Source organism: Simochromis diagramma, unplaced genomic scaffold (assembly GCF_900408965.1).
Source record: "Simochromis diagramma unplaced genomic scaffold, fSimDia1.1 OVJJ01000753.1, whole genome shotgun sequence".
Taxonomy (NCBI): Eukaryota; Metazoa; Chordata; class Actinopteri; order Cichliformes; family Cichlidae; genus Simochromis; species Simochromis diagramma.
Window position 1 is genome coordinate 17327468 of NW_024387523.1, and position 18596 is coordinate 17346063.

Sequence of the window (18596 nt, forward strand, 5' to 3'; positions counted from 1 at the left end):
TCTCTCTCTCTCTCGCTGTGTATCTTTCTCTCTCTGTGTGTGTCTCTCTCTCTCTGTGTCTCTCTGCAGGGTTTAGGTCTTTTTGACATTTACATTGCGATTCTGCTGTTTCCAGCCTTTTTCTTGCTAACTGGTATAATCTGAATATACATGATATATAAATTCATGTATGGTTTCTAATTGGGATTTGTTGTGGTTCTGTTTTACATCAGAGGAAAAACACACTTATCCAGAAACAAGGGCAATATGTTGTGTTTATTTTCAATATATACATATGTTTAAAAAATAAAACACAATCATTGTTTCCATGACTTTATGCTTGCTGCAATTAATGTCCACACAAGTTATGTGTGGACGTGGGCGTATATATGTATGAAGCAAATAGGTGCAGCAGTTACCTAGAGACTGACGAAGCTGCTGTGACAGTGCTGGCCTTTAGCTGAGCACCATGTGATGGAGTATTTTACATCCTCCCCGATACGCTGTATCCATCTCCAAAAGCAATGCATTAACCCAATATGACACCAGGATGTGCGTACCTGGATTCCCCCTTTTTTTCTAATTCCACCTCTGCTTAAAGGTCACCGGATCACTTGTTTTTGCAAATAAAACTCAGACACACAGTTACGGGCATCCTCCAAATGGCTGTCCCTGAGCAGGAGAGGCACGCGTGCAGCCAGTTTTGATGCTCGTTATACTGTAATTAGACACACAAACCTGTGCGCACAGTGCAAACAGAAATATGCAAATTGCAGCTGTGGCAGCAGTGCATGACGAGTGTTACGCCCAGCGGTTCCGCTGAAGACGACAACAGGTTGATGACGATTTAAAGATAATCACTTCCTCTCTTCTTTATTTATCTTCCTGTTTTCTACTCTCTTATTTATTGCTCGTTTTAATGAAAAAGATTGAAATATCCAAAGAGGGAGAAATACGCCCTTACTCTGTTTTAATGCCCTTCCTCTCCATCTTACTCCCGTCTCCCTCGTCTGTAATGGGGCTGTTTGATGATACACTTTTTTTTCTTTTCTTTTTTTTTGGGTGGCGTGTCCTTTTACATGAACAAAATCCGTCCATAAGTGCCGCGTGCCTCATCTTTGAGCAGCTGCATTTTAAACTCAATTAGCGCCCGGCAGACACAAACACACACAGGCACGCACGAGCACAGCAACACCTAATTCGCTCTTGCCACAAATTAGAGTGCAATACACACATGCATGCGCACGCACCTGAGTGGTGAGGCTAATTTACCCGAGCGGACCTGTGTGAAAGGAATAATGAGGCTTTGATGACTTCACTTGAAGAGCCTCGCTCCTCGCTGACATCATCCACGACCCTGGTGTGACCCCTAAGACTTTGCTCTGATTCATTCCCCACCTCACATCACTGCCACCCCCAGAGGAAACTCTCCTGATTGGCTGAAGTTTAGCTGTGCCAGATTGAGTGAAAGGTGGAAAACTACCAAAAGTTCTCAAAGGCTGTGAATCGGATATGATAGAGAAGAGGAAACACTTTTTTTTGTAGCTGCTATTTGGATCCATTGAGAAGAAATCTTAAGCCACTGATGTTTTTCTTTTGTGTTTTTTATGTGAAATAAAAAATCCAAAGTGTACTCGAAAATTGGCTTGCTCACTGAAAAGTGAGCAGAAGAAGAAAAAAAAGGAAATCTAAATAGAGGAAAGAAGGCTGAAATAAATCAAACGTGATTCTGTGCACATGTCCTTTTTATCCAAGTGTTACAAATGCAGCCAACATCAACATCCCGCTTGTTCTCATGCAACAAGAAACCATTAGCGAAACATGAAAAAGGTTTTTGTAAAAAAACAAAAAATTCTGAAGAGAGCATCTCTTATGCTGAGAATCGCAGCAGGAATCGGGCTGCAAAATCTTTCCATGTGAACATTTGAATGGGAGTGCTGGTTTTTACTCTTGAGTCAAAGTGACTTCTGAGAGGCGAAAAAGGGCCGAAAGCAAATGAAATCAGTAAAAGCGCCATCATCGAACAAATTTCATCTTTTTAGCCTCGACTGTTGCTTATTGGTGTGCAAACAAGAGCAGTTTAACTGCAGTTTAACTGATTTTACTGATTGCTCGGACAGCAGTCAGTAAAATCAATGATTTTAAGTCCCTGAGATTGTTTGACTGTATAAAGCAAATAATTGAACTGTAAATGGTTAAAGCAGCTGACGCGCGGGTTTCAGCTGTGAGCCAAAAGTCACAAATTTGTCAGTAATTTCTCATCGCAGGGTGCAATTTAATCCTGCTTTGTCAGCTGCATGCACAGTGACCTGTGGAGTTGATGCCTTGATGTACTGGAAATAACAGGTTGATGGGATGGCTAATTCAATCTTTACTCACTGGTGACGTTTAGGCATTACAAACTACGTGTTTAGGTTTATGAAAACTGTGTAGTTTTCATAAACTAAAACTCACCTTTCACAGCAGTAACCCCGCTCGTTGACATATGTCAAGTTGGGAGGGCTAGATCCCCGTCTCTATTGCCATAACCTTTAATGTAAAGGGCACACACACCAAAGTACACCTTCTCAGTAATAGAGTCACGGCAGCTGCTCTGAGGAAACCGTGCTACTCGACACCCCGGGGACGAGAACTGACTTTGTTGAAGGCTCAGTCGATGAATGCAGTTAGGATTTCCTTTAAAGCTGAAGAGAAAACTGAAGAGAGAGTTCATATTTGTGCACTGTAAAGAGCTGCAATGCCTGCTTTATGAACTTGACTCAGTCACCTCTTGTTTTGTGTCATCATACTTTTCATTCATTTTCATTTCTAGCTCATTTTTATTTCCTTGCGTTATTTATTTATTTATTTATTTATTTATTTTTTGCCTGTCATTAATCATCATTTTTATTCTTCCTGTTTTTCCTGTTTCAGGTCATTTCCTCATGTATGGTCTTGTTTTAGCCTGTCCTCTTTGGATTTTCAATTAGTTTAGCCTTTCGGTCTGGCCCTTGCTCATTCTGTCTCCCTCACTGACTCCCTTGAAGCGTTTGACCTAAAAATTATTTATTTATTTATTTATTTTGGGGGGGGGGGGGGGGGGGGGGTCAACTATCTTTAAAAACCCTGTGACTGTACCTGTGCAAATACCAAGATTTTCTCTCAGCACGATGCAGTGACGCCCTCTTGCTGTAACCTGTGTATCATATTACCAGTACTCTGTCTGAGGCTAATGGACATGCTATGCTATGTCTTCAGACTTTTTGTCTCGAGGCAAGTAAATAAATTGACACATGCACAATGGAGCAAAACGGCATCATGCATCATTCATTTCTGTAATCAGCACGCTGTCAGTATATTTGTCTAATGATCCATAACGCATTAGCAAGCTTGGAATTGGGTCTCGGGTGAAGGGACAATGACAAAAAAAAAAGCATTTACGAATCACACGTGTTTGTGCACATTTTAAAAGAGTTGCAGCAATCAAACGTACACAAACTCTTTTCCCGGTTTGACTGACAATAATGAATGTGATTCGGATTGTTTGGGTGCTCTGGGGCATCATTGCCACCGATATACTCTCTAGCAGCGTTGAAATGAATTAATCATAACTTTAGCCATTCCCCAAACTGCTCACTTATGACTGGCAACAACAACAACAAAACGGAGGCAATATGGGGCCACTGTACTCAAACGCAAATCTGTTTTCTGGTTGTTTTATTTATTTATTTATTTATTTCAAAGATAGTTGTCTCGGTTTCCTCTGCTGTTACTCGTCTTCCTCTCCTCGTGTCCTGTGAGAAACGAACAGTTTTACAGCGATAAATGAAGCGGCCAAGCTTTGGCGAGGAAAGAGGGAGAGAGGAGAGAGAGGTTTAAGATGTGCAAGTGGAAGGTAGTGAGAGGCTAAGAGGAAAGAATAGGAGAGGGTGAAAGATTGATTAAGGAAGTGTGAAGGAAGAAGAAACACTCACTGTATCCACCTGCTGCCAAGGAATCGCCTAATGAGAACTGAGGGATCCTTAAGAGCGAAGGGAGAGAGAAGGAGGCACAGAGAGAGAGAGAGCGGTACAAAGGGTATGAAAAATGGTGAGCTGTCAGGTGAGTACTGGAGGGAGAACCGAGCTTTAAGCGTTTTGCCCTGACCACAGAGAATAGGTTTGTGTGAGTGCACCCATAAAGATACAAGACTGTGAAGCATTGCACAGCTGCATCTGCAGCTGCACCACAAGCATATTCAAAAATATTTGCAGTCCATGCGATCCTTAACAGACATACAAAGATGTAACAGTGGTGCACGGTTCACTTGCTTGAAACCCTCTAGAGCAAGAAAAACAGACTTTTACCCCATCTTTTACTTCTGCTTCAGCATTTCATTTCCCACGTCTCCTTGCCCTCACCCCTCCTTTTACATTGTTTTCAGCCTTCCCTCGCCATTCTTTTCTCTTCTGCTCACCGACCTCTGATTCATACATACTTTCTTAAAAGCATCACTGATGCCTCTCTCTAATGTGCAGCATGTCCCCGGGCGTGCCTTGAGCTGGCACATTCATTTGATTTGTGTATAGTCAGAATATAGTCTCAAATCCATTAAGACAAGAGATGAGGGTACTTTTTAGGATCCAGGTGTTAGTGCGTGCGCCTGCATATTAGAGGAAAATGCAGAAAGATCGCAGTCATGTTGATAAAGTAAGGTATTACACACAAACTGTGTGAAGGCTTTGTTATATATAGAAATGTTTGAGCTGCTCGGATTTTTACAGTATCCATCAGCTCTGTATAGAGTTCACTTTTTATTCCAATATGTGCCTTTCTAGTGTCACAGTCACCTAAGAAATACGTTGTAACACTAACAGGGGCTTAACACATTCTCAGATGTTCCATGAACCCTCTGAGGTCAAAGTCATTATCAGCCATGACCTTAACCTTATCCTAATACATTCTAACTCACATCATTTTCCGAAAATATAATTTGCCTTTCTCCGAACATTAAGTTCATCACCAGTGACTCCTTAGACATCACTTATCAGTAATCACTCCCAATATGATTCAGACTCAATTCAGATTTTGGTCAATGCTAAGCAGGTACTCAGATTATAAAGGGGACTTATGTCTGTAATGTCATTGTACTAGACTTATGTGTATTTTGAAGTGCTTCCATAAAGGGAAGAATGACCTTTTGGGTTAAATGGGACAGAAAAAATAAATCACCTACCCACAGTGTGTAAGACTGAATGGTTTTCTGTCTCTCTGTCCAGGGTGTACTTTGGCTCTCGCTAGTATAGGCTCCAGCACTGTAACCCTAAAATGAATAAGTGGTTAAGAGGATGGATAGATGAATAGATGAATGGATAATAGTCATAGAAGGTGATGAAAATAGGTAGCACTTGCAGCTTGTAGCATAATAACCCTTTTGTGGATGATACATTTTCTGCACCCATGAGTATGCAAGTATCCAATCCATGTGAGGGGAACTTCATTGTTACTGGATGATCACAGGGCATGTGTGTGACATCCTGTTTGTTCAAACTTGGTGGATTTGTCCTTGAGACACACACCAAATGTGTACTTTAAGTGGACTCGGAAATAGTATAAACTATTCTTATTTCTTGTATTTTCTACTGCACTGTGTCTAGCTCTCAGACATCTCACTCACAGCCTGATAGAACAACTTTTAAACTGTGCATTAATGTATACCTGATTTCTGTTTGTGCAATCTCCATTTTGTGGTTATCACAAAACTTCACGGCGCTGTGGGATAAAGATGATGAATGGCATATACCATATGTAGAAAATGGATAGAACTGTTCAACTTTTTTCCTTCTTTTAAGCCAACAGAAATCCTCTATAGGGTATGTTTTCAGCGCTGAAGCCAGTGTTCTGTTAATAGGATCTAATTGGAAATGGCTGGTGTTAAGGAAGTTGCTTGGGTTGTCTGAACTTAATCCTGTGGAAATCCCTAAGAAGTTATTAAAAATCTATGTGCAGTGTCCTAAATGTAGGACACTGATTCGCAAATGGAACTAAGCTTCGAGACTCTTTGGGTTTAGCAGTTGCCCCAAAGTTGAAAATACAGTAATGCAATGGTTTTGACAAAGGCTCCTATGTTAGGGGAAAAAATAGCTTAAATATTTTATAACAGCATATTTTGTGTTCATCAGAGCCATCAAGCAGCTGTGACATTGCACTAAAGGGAAGTTTTTCCCTAATGTCATAATATTAGCTTTGCCCGTATTACTCTTTAGAAGGTGAAGATGCTGATTTCATTCTATAATGAGACATGGGCCACGAGCCTCGGTACTTAAACATCATATCAAATATGAAGCCACCGGCTGTGTATTGAAGACCTGTTTTCTTAGCTGAAACATTAAACTCACCTGGTTTGCCAACCATTCAATTGAGCCAGTGTGAATTTTTTTTATCTAGCAGGTAGCACTACTCTAATATGTTATTTCAGTCACAAAATCTTGGGCTAGAAATTAGACAAATGAAGAACAAATGGTGAAAACAGTATAAAAATAGTTATATACCACTCTCATTACTGCAAGAAAGGGAAACTTGTCCAGCTTAGTGCCCTTAACCACGTGTGTGGTGGTTAATTCACTCAGCTTACAAAACGCTGTTAAGCTTAAACAAATGGAAAGCCTTATATCACCTATATAATGCTTTTACGCTCTTTACCTGCACCGTCTATAGAAGGTGCTTTATTAGAGCCATTAAAGCAAAGCAGGGCTGCTGTAGATTGTTCTGCAGCAACTGCTGTCTCTGCAGTCTCTCGTTGCAGTGGCCAGACCAGACCTGTCCTCTGCTGACCCACTATGAACTGGCCGTGCTGCTCAGCCCTGTGGGAAATTCTTGGTGCATGTCTGGCCCTAATTAATGCCCCTGCTGCAGTCTCTTATTAGACGGAGAGATGGAGAGAGTGAGTGAGAGGGAGAAAGAGAAGGAGAGAGAGAGAGAGGGAGACAATTAAGTATTGATTATATTTGCATAAATAGCTCCAGTTGTTTAAAGCCCGGTATGACCCCACGTGTTAGCACAGCACTCTCTGGGCACGCATTGGGAGCAAAAATAAAGAGACGTAGAGTGAGGGTAAAAAAGAGTTGACCGGAGTCGAGAGAATGCATGGATCTCCTGCAATGCGACACAGCCAAGACGCTTTAATCGAGTCATCCCAAAGGCTATGCCACTACGTGTTAACTTCGCAATTTGAACCAATTATTGCCCCATTAGTGAGTCCACTGTATTAGGCTGGCAGAAGATAATAATGTTTTTCTGTTGAGTTGGTCATCAATATAATAGCTCGGATAAAACACCTGAGGAGGTGCGCTAGTCACTTTAGTGGTACTCTCTATATCAGCGGTGGCACCTAATAAATTTGGCCTTTGTAATTGAGGGGAAACAGAGTGGAGTGCATGGAGAAAAGAAGAGAAAATAATTGCTGTTCTCCTCGCCCACGTTGCCCTTCTTCCTCCCTGCTGCTCGCATCATGCACCCCCCACTCGCGACCCTCAGCGAGGTCACTCCTGGTGACTAATTATTTAGGTGGAAGGACTACAAAAAGTTGTTGTGCAAGTACAAGTGCAGAGTCTGACAGTGCAAACAGTGCGAGTGTGGATGCGGGTGAGTATATTATATGCCTCTTAAAAGCGTGTATGAGGATGTTGACATCTATTATTAAATAAGCTGAAGCCCACTGTGCAGTTTTAGGGGTTATGTAGAGAACAGTTGTTACCAAAGAGAGCATGCTCCAAATGGCTCGTCCAGTTTATGCAGACAGATAAAAGGAAATTGCAAGGTTCACATTAATGTTAGGATTTTTATGCATTTAGCTTTTTTTTTTTTGTAACTCATGACAATAATACGTTTTTTGTTTGGTTGTTTTTTTGTTGTTTTTTGAATTTTCAATCAATCACTGTAATTTCATGCAACTATCCAGATGTTTTAAAACATTAACTGGAAAGTGTAATAAATCAGAATATATCTGAGAAAGTAACAACTCAACGTCTTATAAGCATAGTAGTGGCAGATGTTGTTTAGCTCCCAACATGTCTGTAACAGTGCCATATGCCATTTTGGCATATGGTTCAATGTGAAATAAAGGAGAAGGTGTAACCTTTGGGTTCCTACAAACACTGAGCTTAATGTCCAGGAATAATCCAGAATGGGCATGATATGATTGTGTGTATGTATTAGGCAGCAAAATCAGTAGCTAAGTACGGTGATCAGCTACAACCATGATGCCACCTGTCTAAATGGTTTGTCTTGTTCTGTGAGGCAGCAGCCATTGGGGAGTGCCATGTGTACTGAAAATGAAGCCTTTGGTTGTATATCCAAATATATCCCAGGACATTAGTGCTCCTAGCAGAGTGCCGCGTTGTAATGAAATAATCAATGTTATTCACATCACCATCCACTGCCTATAAAGTTGAGGGCCCTGTTGAGTCAGTTACTCAGAACCAGATGCTCGTTTCTGTCGTATCTCCAATCTGTTACATACTTTTATCATTGTTTTTAAGAACACTGAAATATCTTTATATGCTGTTATGTTAATAAAGATCATGTCAGCAGGCTTGTCTCTTGCTGTGTCTAATTTTAATTTGATGTTTGTGCACTTGTGGGACACTATTATAACCTAGTACTATAAATAATTACTGCAGTTTGCGCATCACTGAGTATTAGATACAAGCATGATCCGACAAAAAACAATTTCTAGTGTAGAATTCATTTCAAAGCAAATGAATGAATTTGCATTGAATATGTCTGGCAATGTTTTCTTTTGCTGTGAGAGAGCTGACTTGAAGTTTCTCATTTGCGCTCTCCAGTGTATTTATGAATCGAGCAGTTTGTGTTACTGGAAAACGAGAACACAAAGCAGTGTGTGTGTGTGTGTGTGTGTTTCTTTCAGCACTGCTAGGAATTTTACCTGCTACATGTGCCGCGTGCCATGGACGTGCTTGCGCACGAGAGAGGATATCAGTCTGCGTGTTTGTGCATGAGTTTAACTTCATATTTTGCGTATGACAGTGCAAGCAGGGCTGATCAGTGTCCATGCTGAGGGCTTTGTCACAGCTGACCTATATTAGATGAAAGCAGCTGGATCAGTGGCCTACAGGGACAGCAAAAGAGTTGTGTTCTAATTATCTCTGCAGCTAGCTGGCGACACATCACACCCGCGCACACACCCATGTACAAACACACACACACACACTTTTTGCGACAAAATCAATGGAGGCTCGTGAGAGCATCTGCCATGCTCTGCTTGACGAGTGACAGCAGCACATCCTCCATGTAGGATTGGCAAAAATACACTGCCTCCTGTCACACAATGCATGTTAAAACCATTTTGTGATGACTTGGGTCTCTGAATGCAACACTGCATGACACTGCCATTCCACTGAGTAAAATATCATTACCAGGTGATCACAGCGAAAATGATTTCATACTGTTGCCGTGTCCTTTAGGGATTGTTAAAACACATCCAGTGCCTTGTTGATGATTTCTCTTATGGATTTAACTGTGTAAATGTTGTGTGTATATTAGCTGCTGTTGCCATGGAGCACCAAAGTAACACATGCCGAGGGTGTGCATTAGCTATAATGAGGCACAGAATAACAGGAAGGGGGAAAGAAAGTCCCAGAGAGGTATTGCTAACAGCTAGCAGTACTCACTGTTCTCATGCTAATGCTAATGGATGGGTAATAAAGCATGCACAGCCCTGTGGCATCCTGTAATACCACCACAGTTAGCTTGCTAGCATTTTATGTCACACAGACAAAGCATCCTATTTTCCTGTTGGCGTGTTATCACACACACAGCTACACACACATGTTCTCCCATCAGGTGACACAGTGTTACTTTGTGTAAGCCTCGGTGTGTTTCTTTTCTGAAGTTCAATGATTTCACAGTTTCTGCTGCTTTTAGGAGGTAATTGGATGCAGCACACACTCAATTAAGCTGTTAGCCTCTGAGTCATCCCCTCCTCTTTCTTTCTCTCGTTATTGTCCGTATCTCTTTTCCATCCCTTTATTTCCATGGCTAATTTCACTCTCTCTGCTGTTATCTCGTTCTCCTCTTGTCATATCCTCCTATCATCCAACCATTCATGGCTCCGGGGCCTGGCATTCCTAACAGCGGAGCTGAAGTGTTAGTTAGGCAGTCAGGGGAGGCTTCTTGTTTTGGGACCGGCAGGCACATCTTCCACCACATTGCAGGCACCGCCAGGGACTCATTTACAGGTCGGAGCTTATGGGGAGGGGGTGCTTTTCCCATAACGGGGAGAAGGATGTACTGTAGAGAAATGGAACTAAATGCTTCCATCCACATGTGATAAGTCTGGCGCAAATCTGCACGTGAGATTTTTATTTGAGCTTCCCTGATGTTGTCTTTGTCTCTCCCCCTGTCTGCAGAGTGACTGGGACCGAGTTATTTTTCCATCCTTTTCTGCCTATACCTATGGAGCACCATTTCCTGATGAGACTGTGGTAAGTAGAAGGCACAATCACACATGAATGTAACTCCTGCAGCTACACGTCACCTGTACCCACATACGAATTCCACTTCTGTCTTCTGCGTCCTTGAAATCCATCCCTCGGGGATTAACCCACGTCAGTGAAACAGCTCAGAGAAAGTGGGATTCTGAAGCATGCCGCTCACTCTCCAGCATGGCCTGCCTTGTATTTGATCTCACATTTGAAGCAATATTGATTAAGTCGTGTCTCTGGAGATGTTTGCTGTTGTCGACCGTCATGGCTGAACACTACATACAACAGTTTAAACTGTCACTACCCTGCGTGGGTTGGTTGAGAAACATCGACATGACAAAGTTGCCATACTGTTGGCCTTGCATTTTGGAAAGAGGCTAATGGCGAGAGGAAAATAGAAACAGTAGATGGAAAGATGTCAAGACAAGTACAGACTGGCACAGTAGTAAAGTAAAAAATAGCTGGCATGACTGACCGATCGTGCTGGCCCGAGGATGTACTACTATTCTTAGCTTCAGTCTCCTCCTTTTTCTCCATCTCCCCTCACTTTCTCCTCCCTCCTTTCTCTTGATTCGCTCTTGTGATGTCAGCACTCTACAGGATATCTGGTGTCTGGAGGTACCCTGGATCTATCTACTCTTTCTCTGTAATTGGCTAAAACCATTCAACGGACTTCCATCTATCTACCTCCCAAACATTTGTCATTTTATTTATTTATCCTCTCTGTTCACTTGTTTAGCCTTCGTCACCTCAGCTAATACAGTTACACTCCTCTCTTTTTGTCCATTGTTGGATTTACCATGTTAATGAAATGCTGAAGCTTTCACCTAATTACAGCTACAGAGAGGGCCACTTAGAGGCTAAGTGCCCTGTGTTTGTGCATTTTATCTGATGTAATACAAGGCCAGGATGTGATGGGATGTTCTATATAAGTAAAATTACAGATGCATCACATTGTTGCTGTCAGAACCGGAAACTCTCTGCAACATGCCTAAAATGGCCTATTTCTGTCGCCAAGTAGCGTTATCATTCCTGTCATTGTCATCAGGGTAAATATATATTCTGACAGATTTTGAGTGCTCTGCATGAAATAACACACATTAGAAAATAATACACAGGTTGGACACCAAAAGTAGTCTTCTCTGCTATGTCTAAGAATACAGATAGACTTCTATGGTCACTGAATGATCATTGTCATGGCTTAGCCTCTTACCATAGGGTCTAGAACAGGCTCTATTCAGGTAATTCAGGAAGTCCTAAGATGGTTAAGATGGTTACTCAATCAATCATAATCAAGAACACCCATTATAATGATGACTCTCTTTTAATTCTTAGTCTCTGCACAGGCGTTTTTACTTACGTGGTTTAGATTTTAGGAAAGTTGACTCTACCTAAAAATTGATTTAGTCACCTTGACGTCCCCCTTTGGTTTGCTTTCAAATTTTAAAGTGCATTTGGTGTCTTGGTTTTCAAAACAACAATGATGGATCTTCTTATTAAGATCCCAAGGACTTTGATTGATACACTAGTGACTTGTCAAATATATCCACACCTGTTTATCATCTATCTAGGTGTTTACTTTGTCAGTTACAGTGGGTTCATCATGTAGATTATGTGTGCGCCTGAATTAGTCAACACTTGCATTTTTTTAAGAAGGCTTGGGGTCCATGGAGTGGAAATGCTTTATTACTATACTGTATTGCTACATGGTTTGGCAACCTTTCTGTTAAGCTCAGATCCCAAGTTCAAAATTAAAAGGGCTGGAAAGATAGTTGACGTGCTCCTTTCATTTCCCCATTCAGAGTCAGTGATACAGCAGGGTCTGAAAGTTACTGAGGACAAAAATCACATCTTTAATAAGTATCAGTTGACACCATCAGGAAAAAGCTTTAGGGCACCAAACTGTAAGTTAAATAGGTATAAATTTTCTATTGCCAATATTGGCTAATTATTCAATTGTAATTAGGGTAAAAATGTAAATAAGTGTTTGTATGTGTGTTTTATGTTTCCCTCTGTTGTCCAGTTTAAATTTCTCAGAAGTGACCCAATAAAGGCTAATCTAATCTAATCTAATCTATTTCAGTCTAAAAGAGACCAAATAAAGGAACTTTAGGAGTCACCCCCTGCTGGTCGTTCAAAGGAATGCAGGTTTGCAGCCCTCGGCACTGACTACACTTTTCAGTATGAGAGGATCCTTCCACCTTATAAATTCTGTTCCTTTCTGTGGCTTTACTAACACATCCATAACTGTCCTTGGAGTTTTCTTTCAACTTTTGCTGGATTCTCATTCAGGTGCCAACTGACAAAGTGGGGCTGGAATACATTAATAAAGCACAGCATCTGTGCTTTTCCTGCTGGTATAAGTCAAAATATCTACTGCAGAGAAAAGTCAAATTCACACAGTCAAAGTTAAATCGGAGACCATAAAGTACATTTAATAACACCAATTCCATGAATAGATAAGAGCACATTCGCAAAGTAGCATTTGAACGCACTGACAGAGTTTGTGGCCATGTGTAAAATGAATTTTGTGGTGTGAATGAAAAACTTTTTCAAAGTTCTCTTTTTGGCCCAAGGCACTTTTTAGTGGCTGCCTGATGGGAGTAGCTGTAAGGAGTGGTGAAGGAGGTCTACAGGGCCCTTAGTAATGGAAGCTGTGAGGGTCTAAGAGTTGGGTTTAAGTGGTGCTGGTGATTTTGGTTGCATGCTTGATTATTCCTGTGAGCTTTTTCTTGATTTTCACTGTGAAGAAGTTGCAGCAGGATGCTGTTTCTTGTGCTGTACCCTAGGGACTAGGCTGGCATTCAAGAACAGCTGGAAAAGCTGTTCCACCCCTACAGTTTATATAAAAGATGGATGTAGCCACTGTGATGTCAGCGATTGGTTAGTGAAGTCCCATTATGAGTCCTCGACATGAGTGTTTTTGGCTTCCACATGTTGGTTTTGGGAAATGGGGAGTGACGAGTAAAGGCTGGACTTGGCTTTGGCAGAAATAAAAAATGCATGCTCATTGGCTACTAACTTGGGGTTGACAATTCATTAACCTTCAGTAGTGGTCAGAAATGGGAGGTTTGGGCATTCCTCTGTGTCAGCTGATGCAAACTCAAAACTTCTTGCATCTTTACTTCTTGTCTTTTAAATTTATGTGCATTTCAGCAGCAGTAATTCTATCAGAGTCACGTCAGGCTTTCCTCCCTTAGTAATGATATGTTTTTGTAATTTGAATGCTATAACTAAGGACTTCCTCTTGACTTTTCACATTAAAAGTCTTGCTGCCTTCCATTTATCAGCATATCTAATGGGCGAAAATGTTGAGTTTTGCTGGTTATGCCTTGACATCAATTAGAATAAAGCTTGTGACTATGTGTTTCACTGACAAGTCCACATGAAGCTTTTAACTGATGACTTGTGGGGAGTATTTTGCAGAGATGAGTCACTTTCCTCCATTTTTCTCCCTCACTCACGTCTCACTTCTGAATGGTTATAGGTGTGTGTGGCTACACAGGCTTTACTGCGTGCATGCGTGTGCCTGTGCGGCTCGTGGATCTGTGCCCAGTCTTCCCGCTGTGAGCATATGGTTTCTGGGAGAGTAACTTCAAACAGCAGCTTTTTGTAGCACTGAAGGACAGCATCTCATTAGGACGTGTGCAGTTTGGTGTGTGTAGCTGCAGACAGAAGTGAGCCTGCATTAGAGCAGGTTATCAATTTAGTTTTTTGATTATCTGCAGTGGAGCTTATCGGAAGGAGATAAGAGAATTAGGGCGAAAATCATTTTCCCTGAGCACTCCTTCATCCCAACGTTGTTCCCAGCAACAACATGCGAGAATAAAATCGTCCCATTTTATGTTCTAATTTCTATATTTCTCTCACAGGTGCATTTTTTCCTTTTATGTTCAAATAGGACTCTTTCTGCAGTTTTTGGATTATAAAAGTTTTTTATTATCGCTCTTCTTTATCCAACATGCACAAGAAGGGACGTTCATCAAAGGCAAAATTTTCTGTTTAATGTTATTCAAGGAAAATAAAATATACAGAACAAAAATAGAGTCTAGTGCAGAGCAATGCTGCAAATCTTGGTATCGATGTGATGCCAGGTAAATATTGCAGATACCCATACCAGAGTTTTTAACCTATAAAGGCAGTTTATGTACGAGAGAGCAGCGTGTTATGATTTATGAGCCGAATCATCATTAATTTGCAAATCTTGAACACATTTGAATAACTGCTACATCACACCCTTCAGCTTTTCTTTTATTTTGAAACTGGGTGTTTTTGGAGACTGTAATGTAAATGTGCCTGTCTCTAAACATGCTGGGTCAGCTTCTCTCATTTAAATGTACTAAAGACTATAAATAAAATAGGCACATTTCATTTCCGAAACAATTATTAATCTAACACAGGTCAGTGGGATACATATTAAACTTTAAGAATAAAAATAAAGCATCGATCGAAAGAATACCAATTCCAGCTTTGGTTTTGATATTATTGATATTTGGATCCAGGTCGAGATAAAAGACAACCAGAACCAGTGGCTGTATTCAGTCCAGAAATCAATGAAAATTATAAACTGAACTATTATTTTCCATGTCTCGATCTATCCATCTTTTTTGCCTCCTGGTCTCATTCCCACCCTCATCACTCTCTTTATCTCCCGCCAGATGATTTATGGATATCTTTCATCAATGCTAAAAGCAGCGCTCATCTGTTCTGAACTACTGAAGACCTGTATCATAAGATGAAAGAAAAAAACAGAGAGACTAGAGTTAAGGGCTTGCAGCCTATGTAATGCGTTTGTCTGCGTGCAAGTGTGTCACAGAAGAAGAAAAAGAGCGATGGAGTCGAGAGACGAGAGGCAAAGGGAGGCAGAAACTGTCTCAGCCGTCACATGATTTAATCAAAGCCATCCATCACATCAGGATAATTAGACAGCAGCATGGATCGCACGGCCAGAGCCCATCAGTTAGAACGCACGTACACACAAACGCGTTCACACCCATCTGTACTTCTATCCAGAAAACAAGAGAGGAGGGACCCAGCACAGTCAGCACTGGATCCATTCAGGACTGTCACAGCAAAAACATGTTTGTACAAAATTTAGACATAATAACTCAGCGACAGACAATGGGGAACGGTGTGAGCGAGTCGGCCTAAGTTGGTGTCCGTCAGTGGGGCTTTCAGTTCTTGATGGCTAATTAATTGCGCAGAATAAATGCTGGCAGTCAGAGAACTCAGCATAAAGCCAGATAATGACCAGAGTTCACGGCCTGACTGCAGAAAATGTCAACAAAAAAAGTCAGAAAGTGTCATTTATGCCTTAAGACCTGTCTTGCAATAAGAGGAAAAAAACTGAACAAAACTCTTACTCCTAATCTAGCTTTCCATTGTGTTTTAGATTTTATGATAAAATCTGTACACAAAAAAGGTTTAAAGTCGTACTAGTGGGAATTATATGATAATGTGTAATGCAAAGGGACTTGTTTTAACAAACCCTCACATATTAATCTCCTGAATCTGTTTCGGACCTATTGCCCTTAACATTATATGCCGTAGTCGAGCCTCTGCACTTTAATCACATAATTTCGAGCAGCAGTGGGTAGCTGTTTTCACTAAATGGGTCTAAAAAATTAATCTACATTACCAAATATCAGGCAGACTAAACACAGAGGAGCCTTTGGCCTCTTAGAGATGGTGTTTTTTTTGTGTGTGGGTTTTTTTTCAGATGGCAGTGAAGACTAAAAGGAAAATATGAACTGGGCCCCAAACAATGCTGAATTGTCCACATCAGCTTCATAAATCACATGGCCTCTAGCCAAAAAAATGCCTCGTGGCTTAAATAATTTCCTCTTTGCTGTGCTTTGAAATTTCCTTTTGTTAGTGACTTTTGGTTCGGTTTGATCCATGAAATACATTTCCTGAGCCTTGAAAATAGCCTTTGTGTTGCAAGGCAACATCTGCTGCTTAAATAGTGCGGGCCTCAAGGGTGTTTAAATTGTAGCAAGTATAAGTATTGTAGTTGAGAGAGAAAGATTAGTGCTGCTGTTGTTAACTATAACAGCTATTATTATCACTTCAAAAGACTTTTCTTTCATCCTCCAAACATTGCAGTTGAGCTTAAGGTGGATTTGGACTTTGGACTTTTTATTCAAACTCAAAAGAACAAAGCAGAACATGTTTGTCGTAGTATAGTCACACCAAAAAAACAACATACTTCAAAACTCTCCAGCTAAGCCTCAGCGGTCTTTACTTCCTGTTAAATGCTGCCACATTGATTTTGAACTGTGGACTTACCAAATGTGAATGTACACCTTACAGCCAGTTCACCTTTTTCATGTGACTTAACATCAGTATGGGAAAGGCAAAATGAGGCCTCACACAGTTATTTTTAGCAGTTTTGTTAAGCTAAAGGTCAGACAGTAGTCATATCGGATGGACTTGCGACTATCCAATCAGGTTTTCCCTACTGCTAGCAAAAAGTAGAGGAAAGCACTGCTTGAAAATAAACTCAAATAAAAAAATGGATCACCATTAAATGTGCTTATTAGTGCTTACCGTTGCTCTGGTGATGAATCCTTAATCTCCTCATGGCAGCGTTACTGCCCCAGTCAAATCAAAACGCTTTCATTCTGGATTTTTGATGCAGTTCATCACCATGTGCAGCTCTGGCAGAAACATTAAGGCTTTCTGTATGTCTACTGCAAAATCCTAGAACTTGCATTAGAAATGTATTAAGGGAAGCAGAGTGATCCTAGCTTCTAGGTTGGCAAGCCTTGGTGTACTCTATAATTTGCCACTGTTAATTTTGAAGCTTGATGTGCCTTCAGTGTAACGCCCCCCCCAAAAAAACCTAAAATAAATGAAATCCTGATGGGTTGTTAGTCCTGTGATGGACTGGCGACCTGTACAGAGTGTACCCAGCCTTTCAACCTATGACAGCTGGGATAGGCTCCAGCTCCATCATGATCCTAATTGGATAAGCAGAAGAAAATGAATGGATGGATCTTGATGGCCAATTAAATCTGTTGTTTGATACAATCAGTGGAAATTTCCATGAAGTTTTGAGTGTCTGTGTAACATCTATACATTTATCTTTAATGGTAATCTGTAGATACAGTCAGTGCTATTGGAATCAACTTTCTAGTAATGCCCAAATGTGCATCAGACCAACAGATAAGACTTGGTGCTAATATGATTTCCCAACAACGTCCTTTGTTGCTGATGTGTTGCACCTTCACATCGCCTTTATTAAGCCTTGCTTCCTCCCTGCTTTCTGTCATGCCCTGATATTAAAATAATGAATAAGCGTTTCAATGAAAACTGTTGGAAGCGCTTTCTGTCTTTACGCAGATTGTTTAATGATGCTCTTACTAAAGTGCTTTTTTTTGCATTTGTTAATTGTTGATTTTAATAAATCAAACATAAAGGAGCACCGATGCCTTAATCCTCCTGTCGAAAGAAAAAAAAAAAATGATTTTGCCAATTACATGCAAGTCATGTGATAGGTATTGCAACTAGAGATTAGCACTAATCCCTTCAAGATGTATTTTTATTGTCTTAGCTCATAATCAACCAACAATGTGGCTTTAACGCTCTGAGTGATCCTGTTTTAATGGTAATTTTAGGTTTGCATTGATTTGTTGTGGGGGAGTGCAGTGGATTTATGGGCTCTCACAGGAATTTAAAAACAATATAGACTAATTAATGTGTGCTTACTCTAATAAATGCATGCCAGCGCCTGTAGAGTGGTGGCTTATCCTGCATGATGGCAGTAGGCTCTGCTCTTGCTGCGTGCACCGAGAGGTCGTGCCCTTTTTCTTTTTTCTTTCACATATTCTCATTGATCTCGCGACCAAGTTGCAAGAGTGCAGCACTCGGATTAGAGTTTTTCCTCTTGTTCGTTCTACCTCACCCCCCACCAAGCTGCGACAACCCTCATTTTCTCTCTCCCTTTTCTCTTCTCGAGCAAAAAGGCTGCGAAAAAATAAAAAGTATCACATCTTCATTTGCCATTATCACCCTATCTCTTCTTTGGATGCAGCCTTTCACGCTGCATTTCATTTTCGCTTGTGACTGAGTTGTCGGTGCAGGTAATAAGATGGTTTGAGCAGAAAACAGATTATTATTGTCACAGAAACCAGCTCGTAACAACAAATAGAT

The 18596-nt window shown here is 40.8% G+C and overlaps 1 protein-coding gene and 1 long non-coding RNA gene across 2 annotated transcripts in view; one reads left to right on the forward strand and one right to left on the reverse strand.

Annotated features, from left to right (window-relative positions):
• The window catches only part of dlgap3 (discs, large (Drosophila) homolog-associated protein 3), a 149203-nt gene that overhangs the window by 66221 nt on the left and 64386 nt on the right, over positions 1-18596 (forward strand). Inside the window, exon 2 of the mRNA XM_040020075.1 lies at positions 10368-10442. The gene's annotated coding sequence lies outside the window, so the exon portion shown is untranslated. The remainder of the gene's footprint in view (positions 1-10367; positions 10443-18596) is intronic.
• LOC120726478 lies at positions 1375-12141 on the reverse strand. Its single transcript, XR_005694327.1, has 3 exons — positions 11995-12141; positions 10744-10747; positions 1375-1386 (listed from the first exon to the last, which is right to left on the reverse strand). It is a non-coding gene; the product is annotated as an uncharacterized LOC120726478 (long non-coding RNA).